This window comes from Mirounga angustirostris, unplaced genomic scaffold (genome assembly GCF_029215605.1).
Source record: "Mirounga angustirostris isolate CCGP_5_RB_7025 unplaced genomic scaffold, mMirAng1.0.hap1 SCAF_12, whole genome shotgun sequence".
In the NCBI taxonomy this organism is placed as follows: Eukaryota; Metazoa; Chordata; class Mammalia; order Carnivora; family Phocidae; genus Mirounga; species Mirounga angustirostris.
The window spans coordinates 33,263,197-33,286,330 of NW_026991720.1; the positions used below are offsets into that span (position 1 = coordinate 33,263,197).

At 37.3% G+C, this 23,134-nt stretch overlaps 2 long non-coding RNA genes across 2 annotated transcripts in view; one reads left to right on the forward strand and one right to left on the reverse strand.

The window, feature by feature from the left end:
* Nucleotides 1-23,134, forward strand: part of LOC129045470 (uncharacterized) — a 196,556-nt gene that overhangs the window by 134,142 nt on the left and 39,280 nt on the right. The gene's annotated exons all lie outside the window — the stretch shown is intronic.
* The window catches only part of LOC123835369 (uncharacterized), a 68,167-nt gene that overhangs the window by 17,480 nt on the left and 27,553 nt on the right, over nt 1-23,134 (reverse strand). The window contains exons 2-6 of the long non-coding RNA XR_010406415.1: nt 20,990-21,134; nt 19,494-19,564; nt 17,713-17,845; nt 8,474-8,561; nt 3,759-3,902 (exon numbers count right to left, since the gene is read on the reverse strand). This is a non-coding gene — a long non-coding RNA (uncharacterized LOC123835369). The remainder of the gene's footprint in view (nt 1-3,758; nt 3,903-8,473; nt 8,562-17,712; nt 17,846-19,493; nt 19,565-20,989; nt 21,135-23,134) is intronic.

Here is a 23,134-nt window from a genome sequence, read left to right on the forward strand (position 1 = left end):
GAAGTAAACATGACAAACATGCTGTCTGATAAGAATTATATGCCTGGTGTTGTGGAAAAACATAGTTAGACACCTAAGCCATCCTGGGTGGAGTGGGGCAGTCTGGAATGGAAAGGTGTACTGTTGGTAAAGGTATCCTGGAGGAGGTAACTTTGAGTCTCTTAGGGCAAGTGGAAGACAGCCTGTTTCAGGATGCAGGGTGGAGAAAAGAAGACAAACAATGGGCCTAAAGGCAAGAGAGGATGGGACATTGAGGAAGTGACAAAGAGTTCTGTGTTATTGGAATGTAAGGTACCTGGGGTGGGGGGTGGAGGACAAGAAGTGACTCTAGTGAGGTTGGAAGAAACTAAATCGGGAATATTGGTACATTTTTATTACAGATTTAGAATTTTCCTAAAGAAATGTGGACACATTAAACAATTTTAATGATTAGATCTTCCTTGTTACCCAGATCATTCTAGTGATGTGTGGAACATAGACCAGATGGTGAGATGGAAGGTAAGGCGATCTATTAGAAGGCAATTGTAGGTAGTCCAAGGTAGAAATGATGAGGGTCTGACCTAAGGCAATTCCAGTTTAGTAGAGAAGAGAGGATAAATTGAGAGAATTTTAAAAGGTAAATTAATAGGACTTATGCTTATATAGATTTGGTGAAAAAGAAAACACAAACATACTTATGAATGAGGTCCTCATTTTAGTAAAGACCATCTATTCCAAACACATCTAAAGTCACTGGGAATCCAGTCAGAGGAATTCAAACTGTACAACTATAATCAATATGACTACCTTTGAACACATAACCCCATGATGCACACATCATGCACCTTCTGCTATGTCACTTGCTTGCTGAAGACCTTGTTGGAGATTCCCTCAAGTTAACTTTTGATCTTTCTCATGAAAAGTCCTCTCTACACAACTATTGGAGATATCAGAATTTATCTAGCTTAGAGCCTCAGAATTATCTTTAATATACTTTTCCTTATATAGGTATAATTTGTCCTTTTTCAAATTCTATCATAAACTGTGCATTTTAAACAATTATTTCCATAGCAAAGACACTTGTCTAATAAGTCATGGGAGCTAACATAATTTGACCTACTCACAGAACTTCCCTTTTTCAGTTTTTTTTCCTCTAATTAAAAGAAGCTAAAATATTATTTTGGTTTCTGAATTTCCATGTTACCTTTAGTACTTTATTTTCTTCCCATTTTGCAAGAGCAGATGTGCACATGTGGTGGAGAAGGCTGCCACTGAACTGTAGACTGTTCTTGTTGAGCCCTAGAGAGTTTCCATGCTCAGAGCAAGCAACTGTGGTAAGCAGGAGGGGAAGGTAGGTAGGAAAATGGTGATTGGTCACAGGACTGTTTGGGGAGAAGCTAAGCTAATTGCAAGTCTTTCCTTGGGAAAGTGAATGGTAGCAGTGATTTAGTACCCTTATCCTAAAACCCAAGTTGTAGCTGTCTAGAGAAATGGAATAATGAGCCTGAGGAGGACTATGGTTTCTTAATTGTTTATTAAGGAGTCAGAATTTGCACCACTTCAATGAAGCCCTGAGCATGATTGTAAGAGAGAAAAGGCTGCTGTACCCCAGAATGGCTGTTGAGAAACACAGAGGCTCAGTCTAGGCTGTGATTCTAGATTTTGCAGCCTTAAAGCTAATGTATTTTATGGATAACTCTTAGCCAGCTCAGTTTATCTGTTTTCCAAGCCCCAGAAAAGATGGGAAGCAAGCTAGAGGCAGGCATTCTGGCAGCAGCAGACAGACTGACAGACAGACAGACAGAACTGACAACCTGATAGCAAAGGAAAGGCTTAAAAATGGAAAGTTGGTGTAGAATTGTATTCTGCATTATAGCATTGTGCAAGAAAAGATAGATAAAATTATGGACCAGTGTTATCAAGGAAGATTAAATTATGACTTGTGTTTTTTATTTGCCGTCAACGTTTGTTAAAATAAACAGCTTAGGAATGCAAAGGTTTTCATTGCTTGAAGAATTAATAACATAAGACATGTTTGTTTCTCTTATGGTTTCTGCTATTAAGCCTTGTAGAAAAACTACAAAGAGACCATGAAAGTGAGTGTCTCTCTTTTATGAGCTCTCAGAATTGCCCATCTCACTCTCTAGTTACCTACCATCTTACTTCCTCTCTCAACTGCTACTCACCTTTCCCCCTACCATTTGCACACATCACACTCTTTACCTTTCTTCAGCTCCTGTGTTTGTAGTTGCAAAGTTTATTGCTATGGTTTGAATATTCATATACTGGAATTATAACCCCCAAAGATGATGGTATTGGAGGTGGGAACTTTGGGAGTTCCCTAAATCATGAGGTTGGAGCCCTCATAATGGGGTTAGTGACTTTTAAAGGAAACTCCAGGGAAATCTCTTGCCTCTTTCACCATCTGGGGATACAATAAGGAGTCTGCAACCCTTACCTGACAATGCTGTCACTCTGAACTTGAACTTTCAGCCTCTAGAACTGTGAGAAATAAATTTCTGTTGTTGGTAAGCCACCCAGTATATGGTATTTTGCTATAGCAGCCCAAATGGACTAAGACACTAATCATTTTCCAAATGGTCAAAAATGGTAAAGGAAATCATTACTGTTCTTTCCTTTATAACTACCTTTCAATTACTTTTACTATTTAATTAGTATAAAATAAATAGTTGCCACAAAGGCCAAAGAATGAGAAACAAACAAAAACATTCAAAAATACTTACAACTTTTGCATAAGAGATTAAAATGCTCAGAGAAAATCAAGAGGCCTGAATTTAAAATGTTGTAATAATTATTAATGACTTAGGAACTAACTTTACTGGAATGGATAAAGCTTTGTTCTGAAAGTCAGCTATATTAAAAAATAACCCCTCCCAAATTCTCATAAATTATATCACTCCATTTTTGTAAGATATTTCTACTATAGACTTTGTGGTTGAATTTTAAGTTAACATATCAGTTTACTCAGAAATCTTAATTCTATAGAAACAAAGAAAATGCTGCTGGGTGGCTCAGTCCATTAAGCATCTGCCTTCAGCTCAGGTCATGATCCCAGGAACCTGAGATCAAGTCCCACATCAGGATCCCTGCTCAGTGGGGAGTCTGTTCCTCCCTCTCCCTCTGCCCCTCCCCAGGCTTGTGTTCTCTCTTGCTCACGCTCTTTCTCAAATAAATAAATAAAATCTTAAAAAAAAAAAAAGAAAGAGCTTGACTTAAAGTTGCAAATATACTCTTAGAAATGACTTAACTAATATGGAATGAATGTTCGCATGTGTGACCCTTGTGTTGCAGATGCCTGGAGCAGAAGGGATCACAATTAATTTATATGAGTATCACTCTTTTTTTGGGTTGAGTTCCCACTTAAAAGTCTGGGAAAAATCTCTTCACTGGTCAGTCAGGCCAGGAGGTTGTCATCAGCTTGCAATTTGGAAGCTTAATCAATGTGTCAAAATGTCAGAAAGAAGCCATGTCAGAGAAAAGAAAGCTAACAAGTATTATGGGAGTTACTGGTTACTCCCAAGTGACATGCTCACCGTATGCTTGCTTCTGCAAGTTCTGTTCAGGGCATTTTCTAAATCTAATTCAGGGCTTCTCAACTCAGCACTATTGATATTTTGGACTAAAAACCTCTGTGTATTGTGGGGGCTATTGAATGCATTCTAGGATGGTTAGAAACATCCTTGGACTCCACCTATAGATTCCAGCAGCATTTTCTAGTATTGATAACCAAAAATGTCTTCCAGCGTTAAGAAATGTACCGTGTGGGGTTCCTGGGTGGCTCAGATGGTTAAGCGTCTGCCTTCGGCTCGGGTCATGATCTCAGGGTCCTGGGATCGAGTCCTGCATCCGGCTCCCTGCTCCATGGGAAGCCTGCTTCTCCCTCTGCCTCTCTCTCTCTGTCTCTAATAAATAAATAAAAGAAATCTTTAAAAAAAAAAAAAAAAGAAAGAAATGTACCGTGTGTGTGTGTGTGTGTGTGTGTGTGTGGTAGGGGAGGGAAGATGGAGAGGTAGAGGGAAAGGCAAATTAACCTCAGTTGAAAATCACTGCCAAAATCATAACCCCAACACACTGAATTAACATGCTGTTATTGCTCTTGAAACATAATACCCTAGAAAAGTTTTTGCTGTACATTGAGATAGTAAAATGAATACTGTTCTCTAAGCTGTTTTGTTCTACTTGATTATAACTTCATTACCTGTAAAATATCCTGGTTGTATTAGGCCCAGTGTACCCAGATGGGTATTTTATGTCTCCTCACAGAATGGCATACTTCTCTTGTCTAACTTTCTTTTCTCTTCTTTGGCCTAAAGTCTTTTTGTAACTGATCTTGTGCCTAGTTAGGTGTAGGGTGAGCATGCATCTGGTTCATCCAGATCAGTCGTGGAGCATGCCTGTTAGCCAGGCATCATTGTTATTGGAACCCATTGTCAGTCCCAAAGTGTCCTGGTTTGGATGATAAATCAGGCACCTTTTTATGACACTCTGGGGGGGAAAAAGATGTTTCTTTTCATTCTACCAAAGAAAAGGAATAAAATTCAGTTTGTTTTTTCTTTTCTTTCTTTTTTTTTTTTTTTTTAAGATTTTGTTTATTTATTTGACAGAGAGAGACACAGCGAGAGAGGGAACACAAGCAGGGGGAGTGGGAGAGGGAGAAGCAGGCTTCCGGCCGAGCAGGGAGCCCGATGTGGGGCTTGATCCCAGGACCCTGGGATCATGACCGGAGCCAGAGGCAGACGCTCAATGACTGAGCCACTCAGGTGCCCCTAAAATTCAGTTTTAAATGGAATGTTTAGGAAGTACATTTAGTTTTCTCCTCTGCCATTTTCCCATGCCATTAACCTGAAGAGAAAATCACTTAGGATGGAAGAGTGTTCATGAATAGACCCAGCAGCTTGAATACATACCTGAAAGGCAGAAGAAGCTAAATACTTTTTGACAGATGAAATGGAATACCTCTAGCAGCAGCCCACAATTTGCAGCAGAGAAGGTGGCCTCAGGGCTGTTTCCCTCCTTTATGACAGGCCTCTATAGAGTTTCCACACCCCCTCAGCAGCAGTTCTACCAGGCAGAATTGGGAAGAGAGTAATTACTTGAAGTACTCTTGATGGAACAGCTAAATAGGATGAATTGAAGCGTTTAACCAATCCCCTTTAGCTCCTATCTAAATCAGAGGGCTGATGGCCAAAGAAATTGAATAGTCATCCGAAGTGCTACAGCTTCTAATACAGGTTTTGGCACTTCAGAACAAACGTGGGATGATAGGGAACCCCCAACTTGCATCACTTTCTCTCCCATTCCTTTCTAAAATGAAGATTGCCAGGGGCACCTGGGTGGTCAGTCAGTTAAGCGTCAGCCTTCAGTTCTGGTTACGATCCCAGGGTCCTGGGATTGAGCCCTGCATTGCATTGGGCTCCCTGCTCAGCAGGGAGTCTGCTTCTCCCTCTACCCCCTGCTCTTGCTCTCTCTCACTATCTCTCTCTCTCAAATAAATAAATAAAATCTTTTAAAAGAAGTGAAGATGTCTATACTAACCATAGAGAAACAGAACTTCAGAAGAAACCCTTCACAGCTACATATGCTAGTCAAGTTAGTCTTTTATTTGCCAATATGAATGCCTGGGGACCAATGCTCATTAAGGAAAATCAGTAAGGCAAAAAGGATAATCAAAATGAACAAACAAAAAAATTTAAAACTGTTACTGCTATCTTCAGAAAGATCGGATTAAGTATTGCAACCATAAGTAAGCTTAGGCTGCTATAAAAGATGAGTGCTTAGGCAACAAGCAAGAGTTCTTGGAAATTGAAAAATAGTTGCCCAAATTTAAAAAGTGAAAGGAAACAGAAGACAAAATAAAATCAATTAAATATCTCAGAATATACAGCAAAAAGGATATAAAATCTAACTATGGAGAATCAATTCAGGACAGTGAGCACGTATTAAAAGTTCTAGAGTGAACAGAGAAAAATAGAAGAATTCAAATGATCAAAGATGTAATAGGAGAAAATTATCTGATTAAAAAAGACACAAGTCTGCAATTTTTAAAAGCCCACAAAGTGTTAAATGGGATGAATGAGGAAAAGCCCCACCTGGACTTATCCTAGTGAAATTTCAGAAATGTAAAGACTCAGAAAAAGAGAAAAAGAGCATACTATCCACTTCTATAGTGAATAATATTACCAAAATCATGACATTGTAAATGCTATTTGTTGTTTTCCAGCTTCAATGAATCAACTCTAGACAAGGCTTTAAAGATTAATTATGGACATACAGTAATGAAATGTAAGTATAATTGGGGCCCCTACATTAATCCACATGGGCTATGCACTGTCCAAGTCTAGGAGACACCATTCTCAAAGGGCCTATATATGTAATGAAAAATTCTTTAGCCATCAAAAAGAATGAAATCTTGCCATTTGCAACAACATGGATGGAACTAGAGAGTATAATACTAAGCAAGATAAGTCAGTCAGAGAAAGACAAATACCATATGATTTCACTTGTATGTGGAGTTTAAGAAACAAAACAAATGAGTGAAGGAAAAAAAGAGAAAGAGAGAGGAAAACCAAGAAATAGACTCTTAACCATAGAGAACAAACTGATGGTTACCAGAGGGGAGGTCAGGGAGGGATGGGTGAAATAGGCGATGGGGATTAAGGAGTGCCCTTGTCCTGATGAGCACCGGGTGATGTGTGGAATCCTTGAATCACTATATTGTACACTCCAAACTAATATAACACTAGGTGTTAACTAATTGGAATTAAAATGAAAATTTATGAAAAAAACCCAAACCAAAAAAAAACAGTAACAAAAAAGTTATCAGAGTGGGGAATGAAGAGGAAACCACCAGAACTAAAGTAGAAACTCTGGCAAGTGGGATAAATGGCAGGTAGCAGGACAGAAAATGTAAGCTTTCCTTTGATACCATTTGAATTTGTTCTTTTGGGTATGTTAAATTAATTAAAGAAGGAGGCTGATGTGGCTCTAATGTCATGGTGGCCTATGTAAGCAAACCAAAATCTAAGCCTGTAAATGCCTCAAGGTGACAAAATCAAAACCAAATTAGAAACCACTAAGTAGGCTTTAAGCTATAACCAATCAATAATTTCCTTTCTTTGCTTCTTGCACTTTCTCTATATAAGTTGCTTCCCTGGCTCCTGTCGGGAAGTATTCCTAAACCACCTCGAGTTTGGTGCAGCTGGGTTGGAATCTAGTTTTGCACAAATAAACTTTTAAAATCATCATTGTATAATCACCCAGTCACCTGGGAACTTTGCAGAGGGGCATGTGCAAATTACACAAAAATCAAACAGATCCTAAATCACTTCAAGATTACTATGCCTCATGCTTTTTTTGACTCTGATAAAGTGGAGGCACAGGGTGCTATTTTGCATTGTGATTTTGTGGACAAGTTAAATGGATGGTATTTCCCATGGGTATGGAGCTCTCTTTTTTCCCTTTGGATATTGGTGGATTTATTGATGTCATATAATTTACTACTAACACTTCAGGATCTTTATTACGTATTGATTCGTTAAATATATAAAACATTTTGTTTGAGCCACGCCACACTTCTGTGACAATTCAGATAATTTTATCAATAACGTTGAGTGGGGTTAAGAAACTGTTTCATGTCATTGAGAAAGGAAAGAGCCAGCACTGGAACAGTCTGTCTTCCCCTACCCCATAGCTTCTTCAAGGGTGGAGGAAGATTGAATAGTATTAAAACACACAGGCAGCTTTTAAAATGTGAAAAACTCATTACCGAGGAGGAAAAAGGAGCCACCAAAAACAGGAAATCCTGCTGAATGCCTCAGCTATAATCTTCCTCACCCTAACTCTTTTTCAAGTTGAACAATATAGTAGTTAAAAATGTGTCCTGCAGAAAAGCTATCGACAGACACTGTAAAAATGAAGAGCGTTCCTTAAAAATCTATATAATTCCATTTAATATCCAGTGCCAATTTGAGTCCTTGTTTATGTCCTATGAAGCATCTTCTGACTCAAAATTACAAATTGGTTTTAATGGAGGTTTTTTTAAAAATATAAGATTAATCTCCTCCCCTCCCCCCCCCACAACATTTAAGAGGTTTTTTTTCTAAGATCAGTATCTATAAAAATGGGGATGGGGATTGGGGAGTAGGAAATGTGAGAAAGTGTAGAATAGGAAATGTAACTGATCTCATACCATTTGAATTTAATATATGCATGTATGGAGGGAGGTGATTTAACCATAAGTGGGAAAGTGCAGGCCACCAATGAGTCCTTTTCCACAATGCTATCTGCTCCCTTTAAAGTTAAAATTTTATTAGACTACCATGAATCCAATCAGGAGTTTCAGGGAATAATTCTGTTCTTGTTTTTTATTGGAGATTTGAAGTTCTGACTTCACAATGCTGAACACTTGATTTAAATTGAACATAAAATTGTTTTAGCAACTCCAGTTGCAGGACATTCTCTTTCTCTGGCCCACCTGGCATCAGTGTGAATGTTTGATGACTTTGTCCAAATTCTGACTCTTTTCACGTTGACTCAGTTTCTATTTGCTAGAACAAGGTGACCTGCCAAGATAGAAAGGACAACATGCAGTGACTCACAGACATGTTTTCTCTTTTATTTCTAAACAAGTGCAAAGACCATCGATAAGAGTGATTTTAACAACCGTGTTAATCAGTTTATTGTGAGGCAGTGCTTCTTCCTTCCTACTATACCCACCCACCCCCAATCATCTCACCCAAGAGAAACAATCTACAAAACTTTTAAAGATATACTTGCTGGTTTGAGTGTAGATACTTAATCTTGGAATTACTTTGGTTTTTGGGTGTTTAGCCAAATTGTTACTGAAGTATACACTTTTCTTGACAATTACCTTTAAGACACTATAAAGTGTTTCATGGTACCTAGCCATAAACAATTCAAATGTATTTTAACTTAAAGCCTTCACTGGCTGTTTTCACCTCAATGACACAGAGAAATATATTTGGATCAGGGAATAATTTACATCAGTAATGTTTAATTAGCATGATAAGGTATGTGTAATCAAGAATTATATAACTTTCATTGCATCCACGTTTATCAAATACAAATGAAAATAACAAAGCTTATTTCTTCCATAGATAAAAGTGTCTTTGAGAAAAATAGTCAATCCGTAGCTGCTGTGATAAAATAGCATGGTTCTACTATTTTCAAAAGTCTAGAGTGAGATTACCTGTCAGGATGGCTAAAATTAAAAAAGATAAGAAATAACAAATGTTGGCAAGGACATGGAGAGAAAGGAATTCTCGTGCATGATTGGTGAGAACGTCAATTGGTACAGCCACTGTGGAAAACAGTTCTTCAAAAAATTAAAAATAAAATACCATATGATCCAATAATTCCACTACTGGGTATTTCCCCAAAGAAATCAAAAACACTAATTTGAAAAGATATATGTATCCCTATGTTTATTTCAGAATTATTTACAATAGCCAAGATATGGAAGCAGATTAAGTGTCCACTGATGGATGGATAAAGAAGATGTGGCATAACACACACAGACACACACACACATAAACACACACACAGGAATACTACACAGCCATAAAAAATGAGATCTTGCCATTTGCAACAACATGGATGGACCTAGAGGGTATTATGCTAAGTGAAATAAGTCAGACTGAGAAAGACAAATATCATGATTTCACGTATATGTGCAATCTAAAAAACAAAACAAATGACTAAGCAAACAAAAAGCAGAATCTGACGTATAAATGCAAAGAACAAACTGATGGTTGCCAGAGGGAATGGGGATAGAGGAATAGGTAAAATGGGTGAAGGGGAGTGAGAGATACAGACTTCCAGTTATGGAATAAATAAGTCACAGGAATATAAGGTACAGCATAGGGAATATAGTCAATGGTATTATTATAGTGTTGTATGGTGACAGATGGTAGTTACATGTGTGGTGAGCCTACTGTAACATAGAGAGATGTTGAATCACCATGTTGTACATCTGAAACTAATGTAACATTGTGTCAATTATACTAAAAAAAAGTCTTGAGTGAGATTAATGGTGTTTTATAAAAGTCAGAATGTGCCTTTATTATATTATTTATTTATGCAGTGGTTTCCCATCACAAATGAAAAGCCCCAAGCTTAGTGAATTTGAATCTTTTAATGGAAAGTAAGCAAACCTGCCTAACTTTTGCTCTGGAGGGATACAATGTCTTTATTCTATTAGACAATCAACAAAGATGCCCTGTGACCCAAAGGGAGACTTAGCTCTGTCTTCCAGAGCTGCTCACTATAAATCATTCTTGAAAAGAAAAAGTCAGTCAGTACCAGCACTGACAAGACATGCAGAAAATTGAGAGACACATGGAGAACTGTCTCCCCCAAACTGGTAACTGCCAATGTGGTATGATTTCAGAGGACTGGCTAATGTATGGACTTCTACCCATCTTAGCTTCATCCCTTCAGTAGATAACGTTTATGTGCACCCCACATTTTCCTTGCAGCACCCTTCTTCCAACACATTACCTAGAGTTTTGTGGTGTCACTACCAGTGTCCCCTAAGTCACTGTTTTCAGCAACCATGGTGACTTGGCTCACTACAAATTTTTATTCTTGCTCTCATTTTATTCCTATTGTCTTCATTCTGCAGAATATACTATACAGTGAACTTCACAATATTTCAATACTTAAAAGATTTTCCTCTCTCTGGACATATGACTTGAGATAGTTGAAGACATGAGGCATATTAGCAACCATATTTCTTTTTTTCTCTCTTTAAATAATGAAGTCTGTATGCATTTTGTGTTTCTTTTTGTGTCAGAGTAAATTGTAATAGAGGAAAAAAGATCTGAGCACAGATTGAAAAGACAAAGTTGAGGGTGTAGGCCTAGAAGTAGGCACCTTGGAAATAGGAAAGAACCCAACTGCATCTGTAGCTTCTTTTTCAATATACATTTTTCAGTCTGTACCTACACACACGCTCACACGCACACACACGCACACACAATTATCTTACTGAGTTTACTTGATGACAAATGTAGCAGGAATTAAATGTATTCTCTATATTCAGTTATGGTACAGCTTTTTCAAGTAAAGATAACTCAGTCTCTTGTGAGGAAATATTCTTATTTTCAACAATTTAGAACCCTATTTTGTTTGTTTCTCCTGCCAACAAAAGCTCTCCCCTCCCCATCCTTCTTCCCAACGTGCAGGCAGAGGTTGCACCCACCTTAATGTGGCAGAAGTTGGGGCCACTGTCTTCTGTGTTCTTGATGTTCTTTGCTACAGAGGGATTGATTTTATTGGTTGTTGTCTTCAGGTGTGAGGTTCCTTTACTAGGTATGTGGTCTTTTTTCCCCAATTCAGAGTCCCTTCTAGGTCCTTGTGGCATCTCTCTATTCCCCCACTGGTCACACTAGGAGCTCCTGGGTCTCTGGCACACCATGCACAGGCTATGGGAGGATTGGGGCACCCTTTTGGATATACCATTGAATGCCTCCCTTCCCAGTCCCCACTGTACAGTTTTTTGGCCTGTTGACAGAGCAGCACAACATGGAGCTCTCCCTTAACCTATTTCAGCTTTCTATGGGCATTTTGAAAGATTTTGTTCTCTTTCCCTTTGCCTGAGGCACTGGGATGGCAGTATGGGCCTGTTCTAGTTCTGACAAGGGAACCAGGTACTTCATCAGCTTTAACTGTATTACCTCTGAGACGTGTGCCTTTTTTGCATGGCAAAAGACTTTGCTGCTCTCCCCTCTTCCCTTGCATCCTATCCTGTCCCCATTTCCCTAGAGCTCAGTAAAACTCTAGGACCAAAGTACATCAGGCCTGTATCCTTATATGGGAATTGGAGTTTAGGGGATTTATAAAAAAACCTTATCCCTTTAAACAAAGCGTCAGTTTCAAGAATCTCACTGGGGGTTCAAAAAATCTAATTTTGGAAATCAAAAGCTGAACATGGACACCTTGCCATCTTGCATTTCTGTTTTAATTCAAAGCTTCCCTAACATATTGGCCAAGGTTCCACTAGCTGAAAGGGGAACAGCATAATATACATGGAAATGTGAGAAAGAAAAACACCTATTAACATATTTTAAAATATTCCCATAAAATTGGATCTGGCTAACTTAATCAAAGGAAACATATTAGAAGGCTATTGGGGTCCCAGAAAACCAGTAGGAGGCCGAAGGATAAGTATGGGAATGAGCAGGAGCCCGGGTGATGCGGAATACCAAGACGAAGAAAGCAAGGCAGTATGGGTAGAATGCCACTATTTAAGATTCAAAGGCAGGTGGGAGAGCATCAGAGGGTGAGTTTAGTGGGAGTCTACCCTCTGTTTTTGCCAGGGCTGGGAAGAGGTGGCATCGGGCAGTTTCAGCTTTTATAATGAATTACATGCAACTGGATTATCCGGTCACCCAACACAACACAGTTAGTGTTGGTTCTGGAGGTTGATCAACCTTCGAGGGAAGAATTAGGGTGTTGTTAGGAGTTTTTTTCTTAGGAACCCTAAATGATATATATATATATATGACACCTAAATGAAAACCAAGAAGAGATGGGGAGGAAGGGCTAAGAAATAGAAGGCAAGGTCTCCAAAAATAAGATCCTTCTTTGCAATTCTGTCAAGGATATGTGTAATTCTGGGGTTTGATGCTTGACCTTGGCCCTAGCACACATCCCACAGTGCCTCTTTCCCCTGCTCCTTTGTTTCATTCTTTATTTTCTCTCCTCATCTGTATAAATGGTACTCAAGTACAGTGCAGATTTACCATAGCCTCTTAATTCCAATTCTAAACTGCTAGGAGAGAAAATTTATTGGGCTAGCTTGGTGTAGCCACACCTAATTAGCTATGAATCCAGGGGGAAGGGGTGGATGCCAAGGACTACGTGACACAAACCCTCCTGTGTGTGGTGTGAGGTAGGCGGTGGTTCCCAGAGAGCAGGGGATGGGGCATAGAGTGGGAAAAGAGGTTAAAATGTATTGCAGGTCAACAGTATTTCAAGGTGTAACTATATCGTAATTTATTTTACTAATCCTCTATTATTTCATACCCATTTTCTCCTATTACAAGCAAACTGTGATAAAAATCCTTGGCATTAAGTCACATTTTTTTCCTCCTTAAGATTAATTCCTAGAAATAGAATTGCTGGTGCAAAGAATCATCACAGTTTAGAACTTTTGATGGATATTGAAATTATCTTCCAGAAAACTTGTGCCAGTTTATGCCATCTCTAGCTACTTAAAAGTACTATTTTTTTTTCTGTATTCCCACCTGGATGTATTAATTTGCTCATTAGATATATTAAAATAGTTAATGCTTTAATTTACATGCCTTTCATTCCAAATAAGGATGAGATTTTTTTCAGAAGCACGTTAGCTATTGTGTTTCTTTGTATCTTTTACTTCTCCTTCTACTATTATTGTTTTAATCTTTATTTTCCTATTTTAAAGACTCTTCAGATATAAAAGATAGCAGTTCTTGCCATATATGTCCCAAATATTTCTCCTTGTTATGGTGTACCTTTTGAGGTTTTATATCTATCTTTTTTTAAAAGATTTTATTTATTTATTTATTTGAGAGAGAGAGAAAAAGAGAGAAAGCAGGAGCATGGGTGGGGGCAGAGGGAGAAACAGGCTCCCCACTGAGCAGGGAGCCCGATGCAGGGCTCGATCCATTGACCCTGGGTTCATGACCTGAGACATGATCATGACCTGAGACCTGAGGCATATGCTTAATCAAATGAGCCACCCAGGTGTCCCTATATCTATCTTTTTAAAATGTATCTATGAAGTAGCTTTTTTAAACTCATGATTATATAATGTAACTAATTTAAAATTTGGGCAGAAGGAAATTCTTTACAGTTACTGGATTTTTTTCTTTGTGGAATATGATGATCTTTTGTTCTAGATTTTTTAATTTTTATTTATTTATTTATTTATCTATCTATTTATTTATTTATTATTATTTTTTAAGATTTTATTTATTTATTTGACAGAGAGAGAGACAGTGAGAGAGGGAACACAAGCAGGGGGAGCGGGAGAGGGAGAAGCAGGCTTCCCGCGGAGCAGGGGGCCCGATGCGGGGCTCGATCCCAGGACCCTGGGGTCATGACCTGAACCGAAGGCAGACGCTTAACGACTAAGCCACCCAGGCGCCCTGTTCTATATTTTTTAATTTAATTTTTTTAAGTAGGCTCCATGCCCAGCATGGAGACCAATGCAGAGCTTGAACTCATGACCCTGAGATCAAGACCTGAGCTGAGATCAAAAGTCAGATGTTTAACCGACTGAGCCACCCAGGCACCTCTGTCCTATTTTCTGACTTTAGGGGAAGTGGTTATTGGCCAAAGCCACCAGAAATTTAAAAAACAGTGAGAGTAAGTAGGGGTGTAGCTTTATGTACAAGTAATGTTATTGATTTGTTAACAGATTTGGTCACATAAATCCAAGATAAATTTGATCTAGGCTCATTTCATTTGGTCACTTAGGGATAGGAGAAAAAGGGAACAAAGGGAGTAGCTGATAATGCAGTATCAGTTTTCAGTGTATTGTCTGTTTCTAAATCTCCCTTCAATTTTCCAAATGCTATTTCAAAGGTCAAGATTTTGTTGAGAGCTGACTAGAATCAACTTCTGTGCGTTAGATGGAAATTGGCTCAGAAGCTAAAGTGTAGTGGGAGGTATTGCTTCTTTTTCCAAGAGATATTTGGCTGAGAGGCTGCCAATTTATGTGCTATGACGCTTTTCAGATAAGGAAATTAGATTATCTTTGGCTTTAAGGGATAAACATCCATCTCCATGCTTTCTAGTCCTGCTTGAATGATACCATTAAATATATCTTCCTATGTTTTATTTTCATTCCCAACTGACAAATATGATTTCATTTTTTATTGTCACAGTAAGGTTTACTCTTCTTGATTTTATAACTTATCTAGCACAAGCTGGATAAAGAAGTATGAGGATATAGTAGTTTAATCAAGTTGTTATTAAAGTTCACTAAGGACAGAACTTTCCAGATGTACACTCTCCATTTTATAACTGCTGATGACTTTTTCACCAGAAGGATCCTTTAAAACCTCAAATAGAGCACATCCAAACTGTGATAGATAGACCCTGAGGTGAGCCTCACTGAGTCCTGCTCACCTATAATCCTCTCCTTTCGAATGTCAGGAGAATCTGTGACATATTTTAAGCCATAGAATATGGCAAAAGTGATGGGATTTCACTCCCTTAATTAGATTATATTGTATGGCAAAGATGATGGGATGTCTTGCCTTGATTAAGTTATGTTATGCAAGACTATCTTAGCATAGATGCTAACATTGGCCTTGAAGAAACAAAAGGCCACATTGTGAATTACCTATGGAGAAGGCCACATGGCAAGGAACTACCTTTGAGACATGTAGGTGGCCTTCCGCCAACAGTCAGTAAGAAGCTGGAACCTCAGTTATATAGCCACAAAGAAATGAATTCCACCAGAAACCTGAAAAAGCTTAGAAAAGTAATCTTCCCCAGTCAGGCCTCCAGATGAGAATGCAGCATAGTTAACATCTTGATTGCAGCCTTGTGAACTCCCCGACAGAGGACCCAACTAAGCCATGCCCAGACTGCTGATCAACAGAAACTTTGAGATAATAAAGGTATATTGTTTTAAGCTTCTGAGTTTGCAGGAACTTGTTACAGAGCATATAAAACTCATATACAAATCTAAACTCAGTATCTTTCCCAAGCCTCTTGTATTTTCTTTGTATTAGTACAACTATTTTTCCAGTGAAATTCATCTTTGATTTCCAAAGTCAAGCAGTTACAAAATCTTGCTGATTTCATGTCTAAACTATATCATATGTGATTCCACTTTTCCATTTCTGGTTTATATCATCTTTCCTTCCTATCTAGACCACTGAAAATCTTTTCCTTCCTTGGGCCTTCCCTGTGTCTTTTTGGTACATACCCAAAGCTGTGCTTCCCAAAACAGCTTCTACAGATACCAGTCCCATGAAATGTCCATTAGAGTGCAAGCTCTGGGAAGGGAAGAAAGGTGGCTGTTTTTTTCCACCCCTGTGTGCCTGATGTGTAGTATGTATCGGAAAATAATGAGTACACAGATCAGAACATTTCTGGAAGAAAATTGAGGGTATTATAAGAATAAAAGCCTGATAATTTTCTTGCAGGAGGTTATAATGAGGGAGTTAACAGGAGGGAGTATAATGAATTACCTTCACACTACAAGAGTTTTCAGAGCCCATCCAAGATACAGAACAGATGTAGGATAGAAGTAGATAGACCATACATCCTAGCTTAGGCTCTCCTTTTAACTCAAAATCATCTTGGTTGAGATGATAAATTCAGGTGGTGGGTGGCGAATGAGGTGCCAGTGCCCTACATCAGATAACCAGTCAGTTTCCCTAACTCAGGCCTCCAGCACATGCTTCTCTTTTAAATATAAATGAACTCGGAAGAAATTTAGAGATTTGTGAGGCTGAATGCTCTTGATTTTTTTGCTGTTGTTAAATCATTTGTCAATCCTTTCACCCAGATTGAAAATCTCAAAGGGAATTCAGTCCCATGCGTTTCTGATTAGTGTGCACGTAAGTTATCCAAAAGTTGCGTAAGCACCATTAGAAGTACAAAACCTTCCTAAAGTTTCTGTTTTATTTTTATTTATTTATTCTGCAGGTGGTGTTGGGAAGAGGGTGTTAGGGGCACAGTAAAGAAGAGTAAAGAGTATTTTGAGTTAGAATCAGGATCATGAGGAAATATCCCTAATATGGTAAAATTCACAAAAATAATCAAGTCTTAAGACATGAAATCCAAGTTGTTCATATTGATATTGTGTGTGGTGCCATATAATTGCCTCATTTTTTGAAACTAATCTCTGCCTACAATATATATCCACATATTTTCATAAATATAGCATTTATATAATATATTTATATAATTTGTGTAATATTAGATTTCAAAATTTCTTCCAGATTAGAGTAGAAATTATTTTAAATGGTTGGTCATATATCATTGAATATTAATGTAATCTTTTCTCCGTTAAATGAGTCATGGGAAACTTTCAAAAGCAGAGAGAGCAAGGAGTGTTAAGCAATTATAGATTACCAAGGTTATCACTTTCTGTCTGAAGGACTGAAAGATCATATGTCAAATTCTGATATATGTGCAATAATATCTAATGAGTAAATTTGAAATTTATGGCTGTATAAAAATAAAAGTTTAAAAGCATTGTTACATTTTAAGAAGCATTCTAGGTATTTCATACCATACAGAAATGCACACAGACTGATTAGTTGTGTTCAGAAACTCCTTTTGTCCAATTTTTTGCTGAGTTCAGTGTCTCATCCCTGCCTGGAAATACTTAGTATGCCAGTGTGCCTAGAACTCAGGGTGTGGTCTTCCCACCCAAAGGCTCTCTGTCAGTTAAAGGGTATGCTTGGTCCAGATTTAATTCACTGGATTCTAAGTATAATGGCAGATTTCATGTATAATGAGTACAATGGCTTAAAATTATGAAATGAATTGCCTTATGAAACATTATTTCTTAACTTTCTGAAATCTGATGCCAGGATACATTTAGGTTTGGAGCATACATCTCTCAGTTCATAGCTCTCTGTTCTAATTTCGAGCTATCACCAACTACATTCAACATCTCTTATTCTGACATAAAGGACCTCACCGCCATCATAGTAGAATTGCAATGAAATTCATGCTTACCACATTCCATGAACGGGCCAGGATTTTATAGAACATACTTCATTCCTCTGGGAAACATGTTTATTTTTGGGTTTCTGAGCAGATGCATTTCTGCAGTTGACTAGTAGCTTGCCAAGAAATTTCTGAAATCTAGCTGTTTTAGTAAGAAAACCCAAAATAGTGGTATAAGTTGTTGACCATCTGTTAGTGCTCTTATAGAAAAGATTGCTGCCTTGGGTGGAAGGAAGAATATAGGCTATATATTATAGAATATAATAAATTCTTATGTTCTGTCCAGTCCTATGATTCTATTATTCAAGCACCTCATATTAATTTGTCATTTCATGCAATTTATTATAGTTTATTTTGGACTAGCTATGAATAGATTTGTGTTATTTGGAATGCATAAATAAACTTCTTGAGGCTTATTTTCTACCTTCACTAATATGTCTTCATAATCTCTGATGTTCAAATGTCTTTTTTTTTTTTTAAAGATTTTATTTATTTATTTGAGAGAGAGAGAATGAGAGAGAGCACATGAGAGGGGGGAGGGTCAGAGGGAGAAGCAGACTCCCTGCCGAGCAGGGAGCCCGATGCGGGACTCGATCCAGGGACTCCAGGATCATGACCTGAGCCGAAGGCAGTCGCTTAACCAACTGAGCCACCCAGGCGCCCTGATGTTCAAATGTCTTTAAAGGAGAAAGGGGATAATATTTCCCATGTCATGTTATAAACAAGGCTTAAAATAAAAATCCTTTAAGGAGAGAATATACAGAAGTTTTAATTTTCACTAAGGTAAAGATGATTGGTTTCAGAGCCTATTTATTGAGCAAATTATGATAGCAGACACTAGACATCCCTGAAGGTGTGAGGAGGGACACCTCAAAGGAGAAGAAAGGCCATAGAGAATGGAGGGTGGGGAACTTTACCCTTTGCTTTAGAATTGACATGTTCAGTATCTTGCCTCCTTCAGGTGGTAAAGTATTACAATCCGTCCCCAACTTTAGTCTTGATAGTGAAGACAAAGTATAGGAGAGTACTCATGAGTGGTTAGAGGGCTATATTATTTCTCTCTTAAAGTGTTGGAATTCTTTTCATTAGATAAAAAGGAGCAATCAATCAACAAATATTTAAGTTTAGCACTGAATTAAATGCTAAGGAATTACAAAAGATTAATAGCCAGTTTTAAACAGCACAAAAGGAAAGGGAGAACAAAACCAATAGTAGTAAACTCTGATTTTTCATGTAAAATAATATCATAGGCATCGGGAAAAATTAGTTTCTGTTCAACAGGCCATTTTTGCCCCTATTAGGAGATGTTTTAAAGTCTTTTCTTAGTATTTTGAACAAAATATTTGTACTCCTTACTGAAAATAGCTTGACAGGAAGTCCCAAAGGAATTTTGTCTGCCTCAAAAGTTGCTTTTAGAGTTCTGAGTTTCTGGCTTCCTCCTTCCAAATGCACAGTGGATATATATTCTAATTCAAAATACAGGTTTTTGAGAAATAAGATGTTTCTCTTCCTCAATAACGAAATTTTGCCCAGTTCTTTCAATAGGAGGTAATTTGCTACATTGAAATACTCCATCTCTTAATTCATAATTTTAAGTGGTGAAATATAAATTAAATACTTGACGAATGATTCCTGATGTACTTAAATGTGACTTCCCTTTTCATAAGTGGAGGAATGGGTACATATATATATACTGGCCTGAGAGGCTACCTCTAGCCATGTATTAGTCTGAGAGGCCATATACTATGACTGTTGCAAGTGTGACCTCAAACTCCAGCTCCGCTACTCACCAGCTGTGTAACTTTCAGCAAGTTACTTATATACACTTTAACGATTTAAATTCCAGGTCTGTAAAACAGGTCTGTAAAAAAAATAGTGAATGTAAAGTTGACTTTCCACGCCTGTGGAATACTCTCTATAACTTAGCAATTTTTCCCTATTATTAATTCAAACCCTTCCCAAATTTTGGTCATTACATCATATTTTTCTAAAACCAACTCTCTGTTTTTACTTAATAAAATGTAAATCTTGGGCGCCTGGGTGGCTCAGATGGTTAAGCGTCTGCCTTCGGCTCAGGTCATGGTCCCGGAGTCCTGGGATCGAGTCCCGCATCGGGCTCCCCGCTCTGCAGGAAGTCTGCTTCTCCCTCTGCCTCTCTCTCTCTCTCATGAATAAATAAATAAAATCTTTAAAAAAAATTAAAAAAATAAATAAAATGTAAATCTTGTATAAGTAAGAATTATAGACTGAATGTCAATTTGTGACCAAGTGCAGGATATACTGGAGCCATTATGTGGTGAATGCAGGGTGTGTAGGTAACCAATCTAAACAATTTAGAATTTTATGTGGATGTTAAGATTAATTTTTAAAATTTCAAAAATAGAACTGATATAATAAGAAATATTTTATTATTTTTATTTTTTTAAAGATTTTATTTATTTATTTGAGACAGAGAGAATGAGAGACAGAGAGCATGAGAGGGAGGAGGGTCAGAGGGAGAAGCAGAGTCCCCGCCGAGCAGGGAGCCCGATGCGGGACTCGATCCCGGGACTCCAGGATCATGACCTGAGCCGAAGGCGGTCGCTTAACCAACTGAGCCACCCAGGCGCCCAATAAGAAATATTTTAATAAAGGCATGCCTATTGCTAATAGTGGATGTAAACACTTATCTCGATATGTTAACAATTTTTTGAGATAAAGTAAATATAAATAAAGTAAACTCTGTGGGAAAGTATGTTTGATATTTTTTAAAAACCCTCAAACTAATTCAATGATGTCATTAAATTCATTAAATTGCATAAAATTCTGAAAAAGTGAACCAAACAGGATTGAAGAAATAAGGATCATCTATTTTTTTAATCTCTGGGAATTTCCATCATTATTGAATATGCAGTATTATTTCCTGTATTAAACATACAAACTTTTTAAATTCTATGCACTCTTCTAACAATCACCCCATTTCTCTGTTTCTCTTTTATGGCTAAACTCCTCTTTAGAGCTTGTCCTAACAATTCCACTAAAAGCTCTTTTATCAGAGCATAGCCCCACATTGCTGAATCCAATGCCATTCTTCATCTTTGACTCAGTTTATTACTTGACTTCCACTCTGTCTCATCTTTCTGATTGCTAAACACTGAAATGCAGCAGGTTCTGGCTTTATGTACTCTCCTTTCTCATTCTTGTTTCCTAGGTATCTTCATCCAACTCCCTGCTTTTAAAATCTCTGCATACAGATGACCCCAAATTTAGATCTCCAGTCCTATTAATTACAGGTTTGTATAGTCACCTGTTTTTTACTTCATGTCTCCACTTAAATGAAACATAGAAATTTCAAACTTATCTTGTTCTTCATAGGACTCTTGGTTTACTTCAAACTTCCTTTTCCTATGGTTTTCTCCATCTCAGGAAAATGGCATCTATTCTTCTGATCACTTTAACAAAACAAAACAAAACAAAACAACTTTGGAGTTGTCCTTGTATTTCACTTTTCCCTCATGCTTCAGATCTAATTCATGAATAACTCCTTTGGCTCTACCTTGTAAATATATCCTCGATTAACTACTTCTTACCACCTCCACCACTACCTTCTGAATCTATGCCATCACCCTTTCTCACCAGGATTATGAAAATAACCTATTTGTCCTCCCTGAGTCTGCCTTATCCTTCTCCATTTTATGTTTAGACTGTTGCTGGAATGATCTATATAAAATGAAAATCAGATTATGTGACCCCTCTGGTAAAACTTTTCAGAGACTTCCCACCTCACACTGAAAAACCGCATTTCTTATGATATTGTCAGTCTTATCTGCCAACATCCCCACAGGGAGGGAAATCCTTTAACAAGCAGGATAGGAAAAGCAAATTCTCCAAGTTGAGTTAGTCGAAACAGAACGTGTTAATCCAATGATTTTAGGGGACATGTATAAGGTTGCCCAGTCATTGTGAAACAACAGATGAGATACAGGAGAGGAAACTGCAAAAGATTTATATTCTTGTCGGAATAAGATATACTAATAACCCAATGATTTTGATTGAATTAAACATATAGTTATTACTAAGATTGAAAGACTTATTCAACATCCCTGATTACCTTCGTTATGGGCCCCTAATATTCATTATATCACAATGAGAAAGGCCACATGCAAGTAATCAGTAGCTGAGTAACAGGAAGTCTAGATCATTGTACTTTGGGAAAAGGATAAAGAAGGAGCTGAAGATGAATTTCATGTATAGATAAAAGATGAGATCATAAGACGGTTTAGGGTCTTACTTTTATGATTGGTTAGGTAGGTACATGGCAGTGATCAGTAAGGGCTAATTATTTTCCACTATTGAGGCTACATTTTCCTGAGCACTCTACCAAATGGTCTGTGAATGATGAATTTTTCCCAATCTGGCTGGTAGGAACAGCACTGCTTTGGGCTCTGTGTGAATGTACCTTCCAATCTGTTAGCATAGTATATATGGCATCTTTTTATTGTATATGTCCTCTTTAATTTCTATCAAAAAAGTTTTATATACATTTATTGTTGGATTTATTCCTTGAGACCTTACTTTTTATATTCTCTGTGATATCTTTTAAATTTAATTTCTAAATGTTTGTTGCTGGATAAAAATGGAGTTAATTTTTTTATATTGATTTTGCATCCAGTAATCTTTGTTTAAAGATTCTGATGATTTATCTGTAAGTTCTTTTGAGTTTTATATGACATCAGCATATGCTGAGAGTTTTATTTCTTCGTCCATTTTTTTATATCTTTTATTTCTTCTAATACTTAAATGCTTTGGCTGGGACCTTCAGTACAATGTTAAATAAAAATATGAATAGTATTTGTTCCTGGTCTCTAAGGGAAAGCTTTGTAGAGCTTTTCATCTGAATGACGACATTCTCTTTTATCCCAAAATTGTTAAGAAGTTTTTGTTTTGTTCTGTTTAATAATGAACCCATGATGAATTTTATGAAATTATTTTACTGTATTTATTGAGACAAGTACATGGTTTTGTAATTGGGTGGCTTACATGAACTGATTTTCTATTGTAAATCAACTTTGCATGTCTGAGATAAACCAACTTGGTCATGATGTAATATTAATACATTGCAGGATTTACTTAGCTAATATTTGGATTGGGATTTTTGCATGTAAGTTTATGAGTGAATTGACCCATCATTGTCTTTCCCATTCTATCCTCAGATTTTAACATCAATGTTATACTGGCATCATAAAATGAGTTAGAGAGTATTTCTTATTTTAATATCCTTTGGAAGAATTTATGTAATAATGCAAATATTTGTTCCCTCAATGTTTAGTTAGAATTCAGTGCTGAAGCCACCTTTATCTTGTGTTTTCATTTTGGGAAGAATTTTGCAAAAAATGATGTAATTTCCTTAACCATTTTTAGAGCAATCTGGATTTTCTATTTCTTTTTCGGT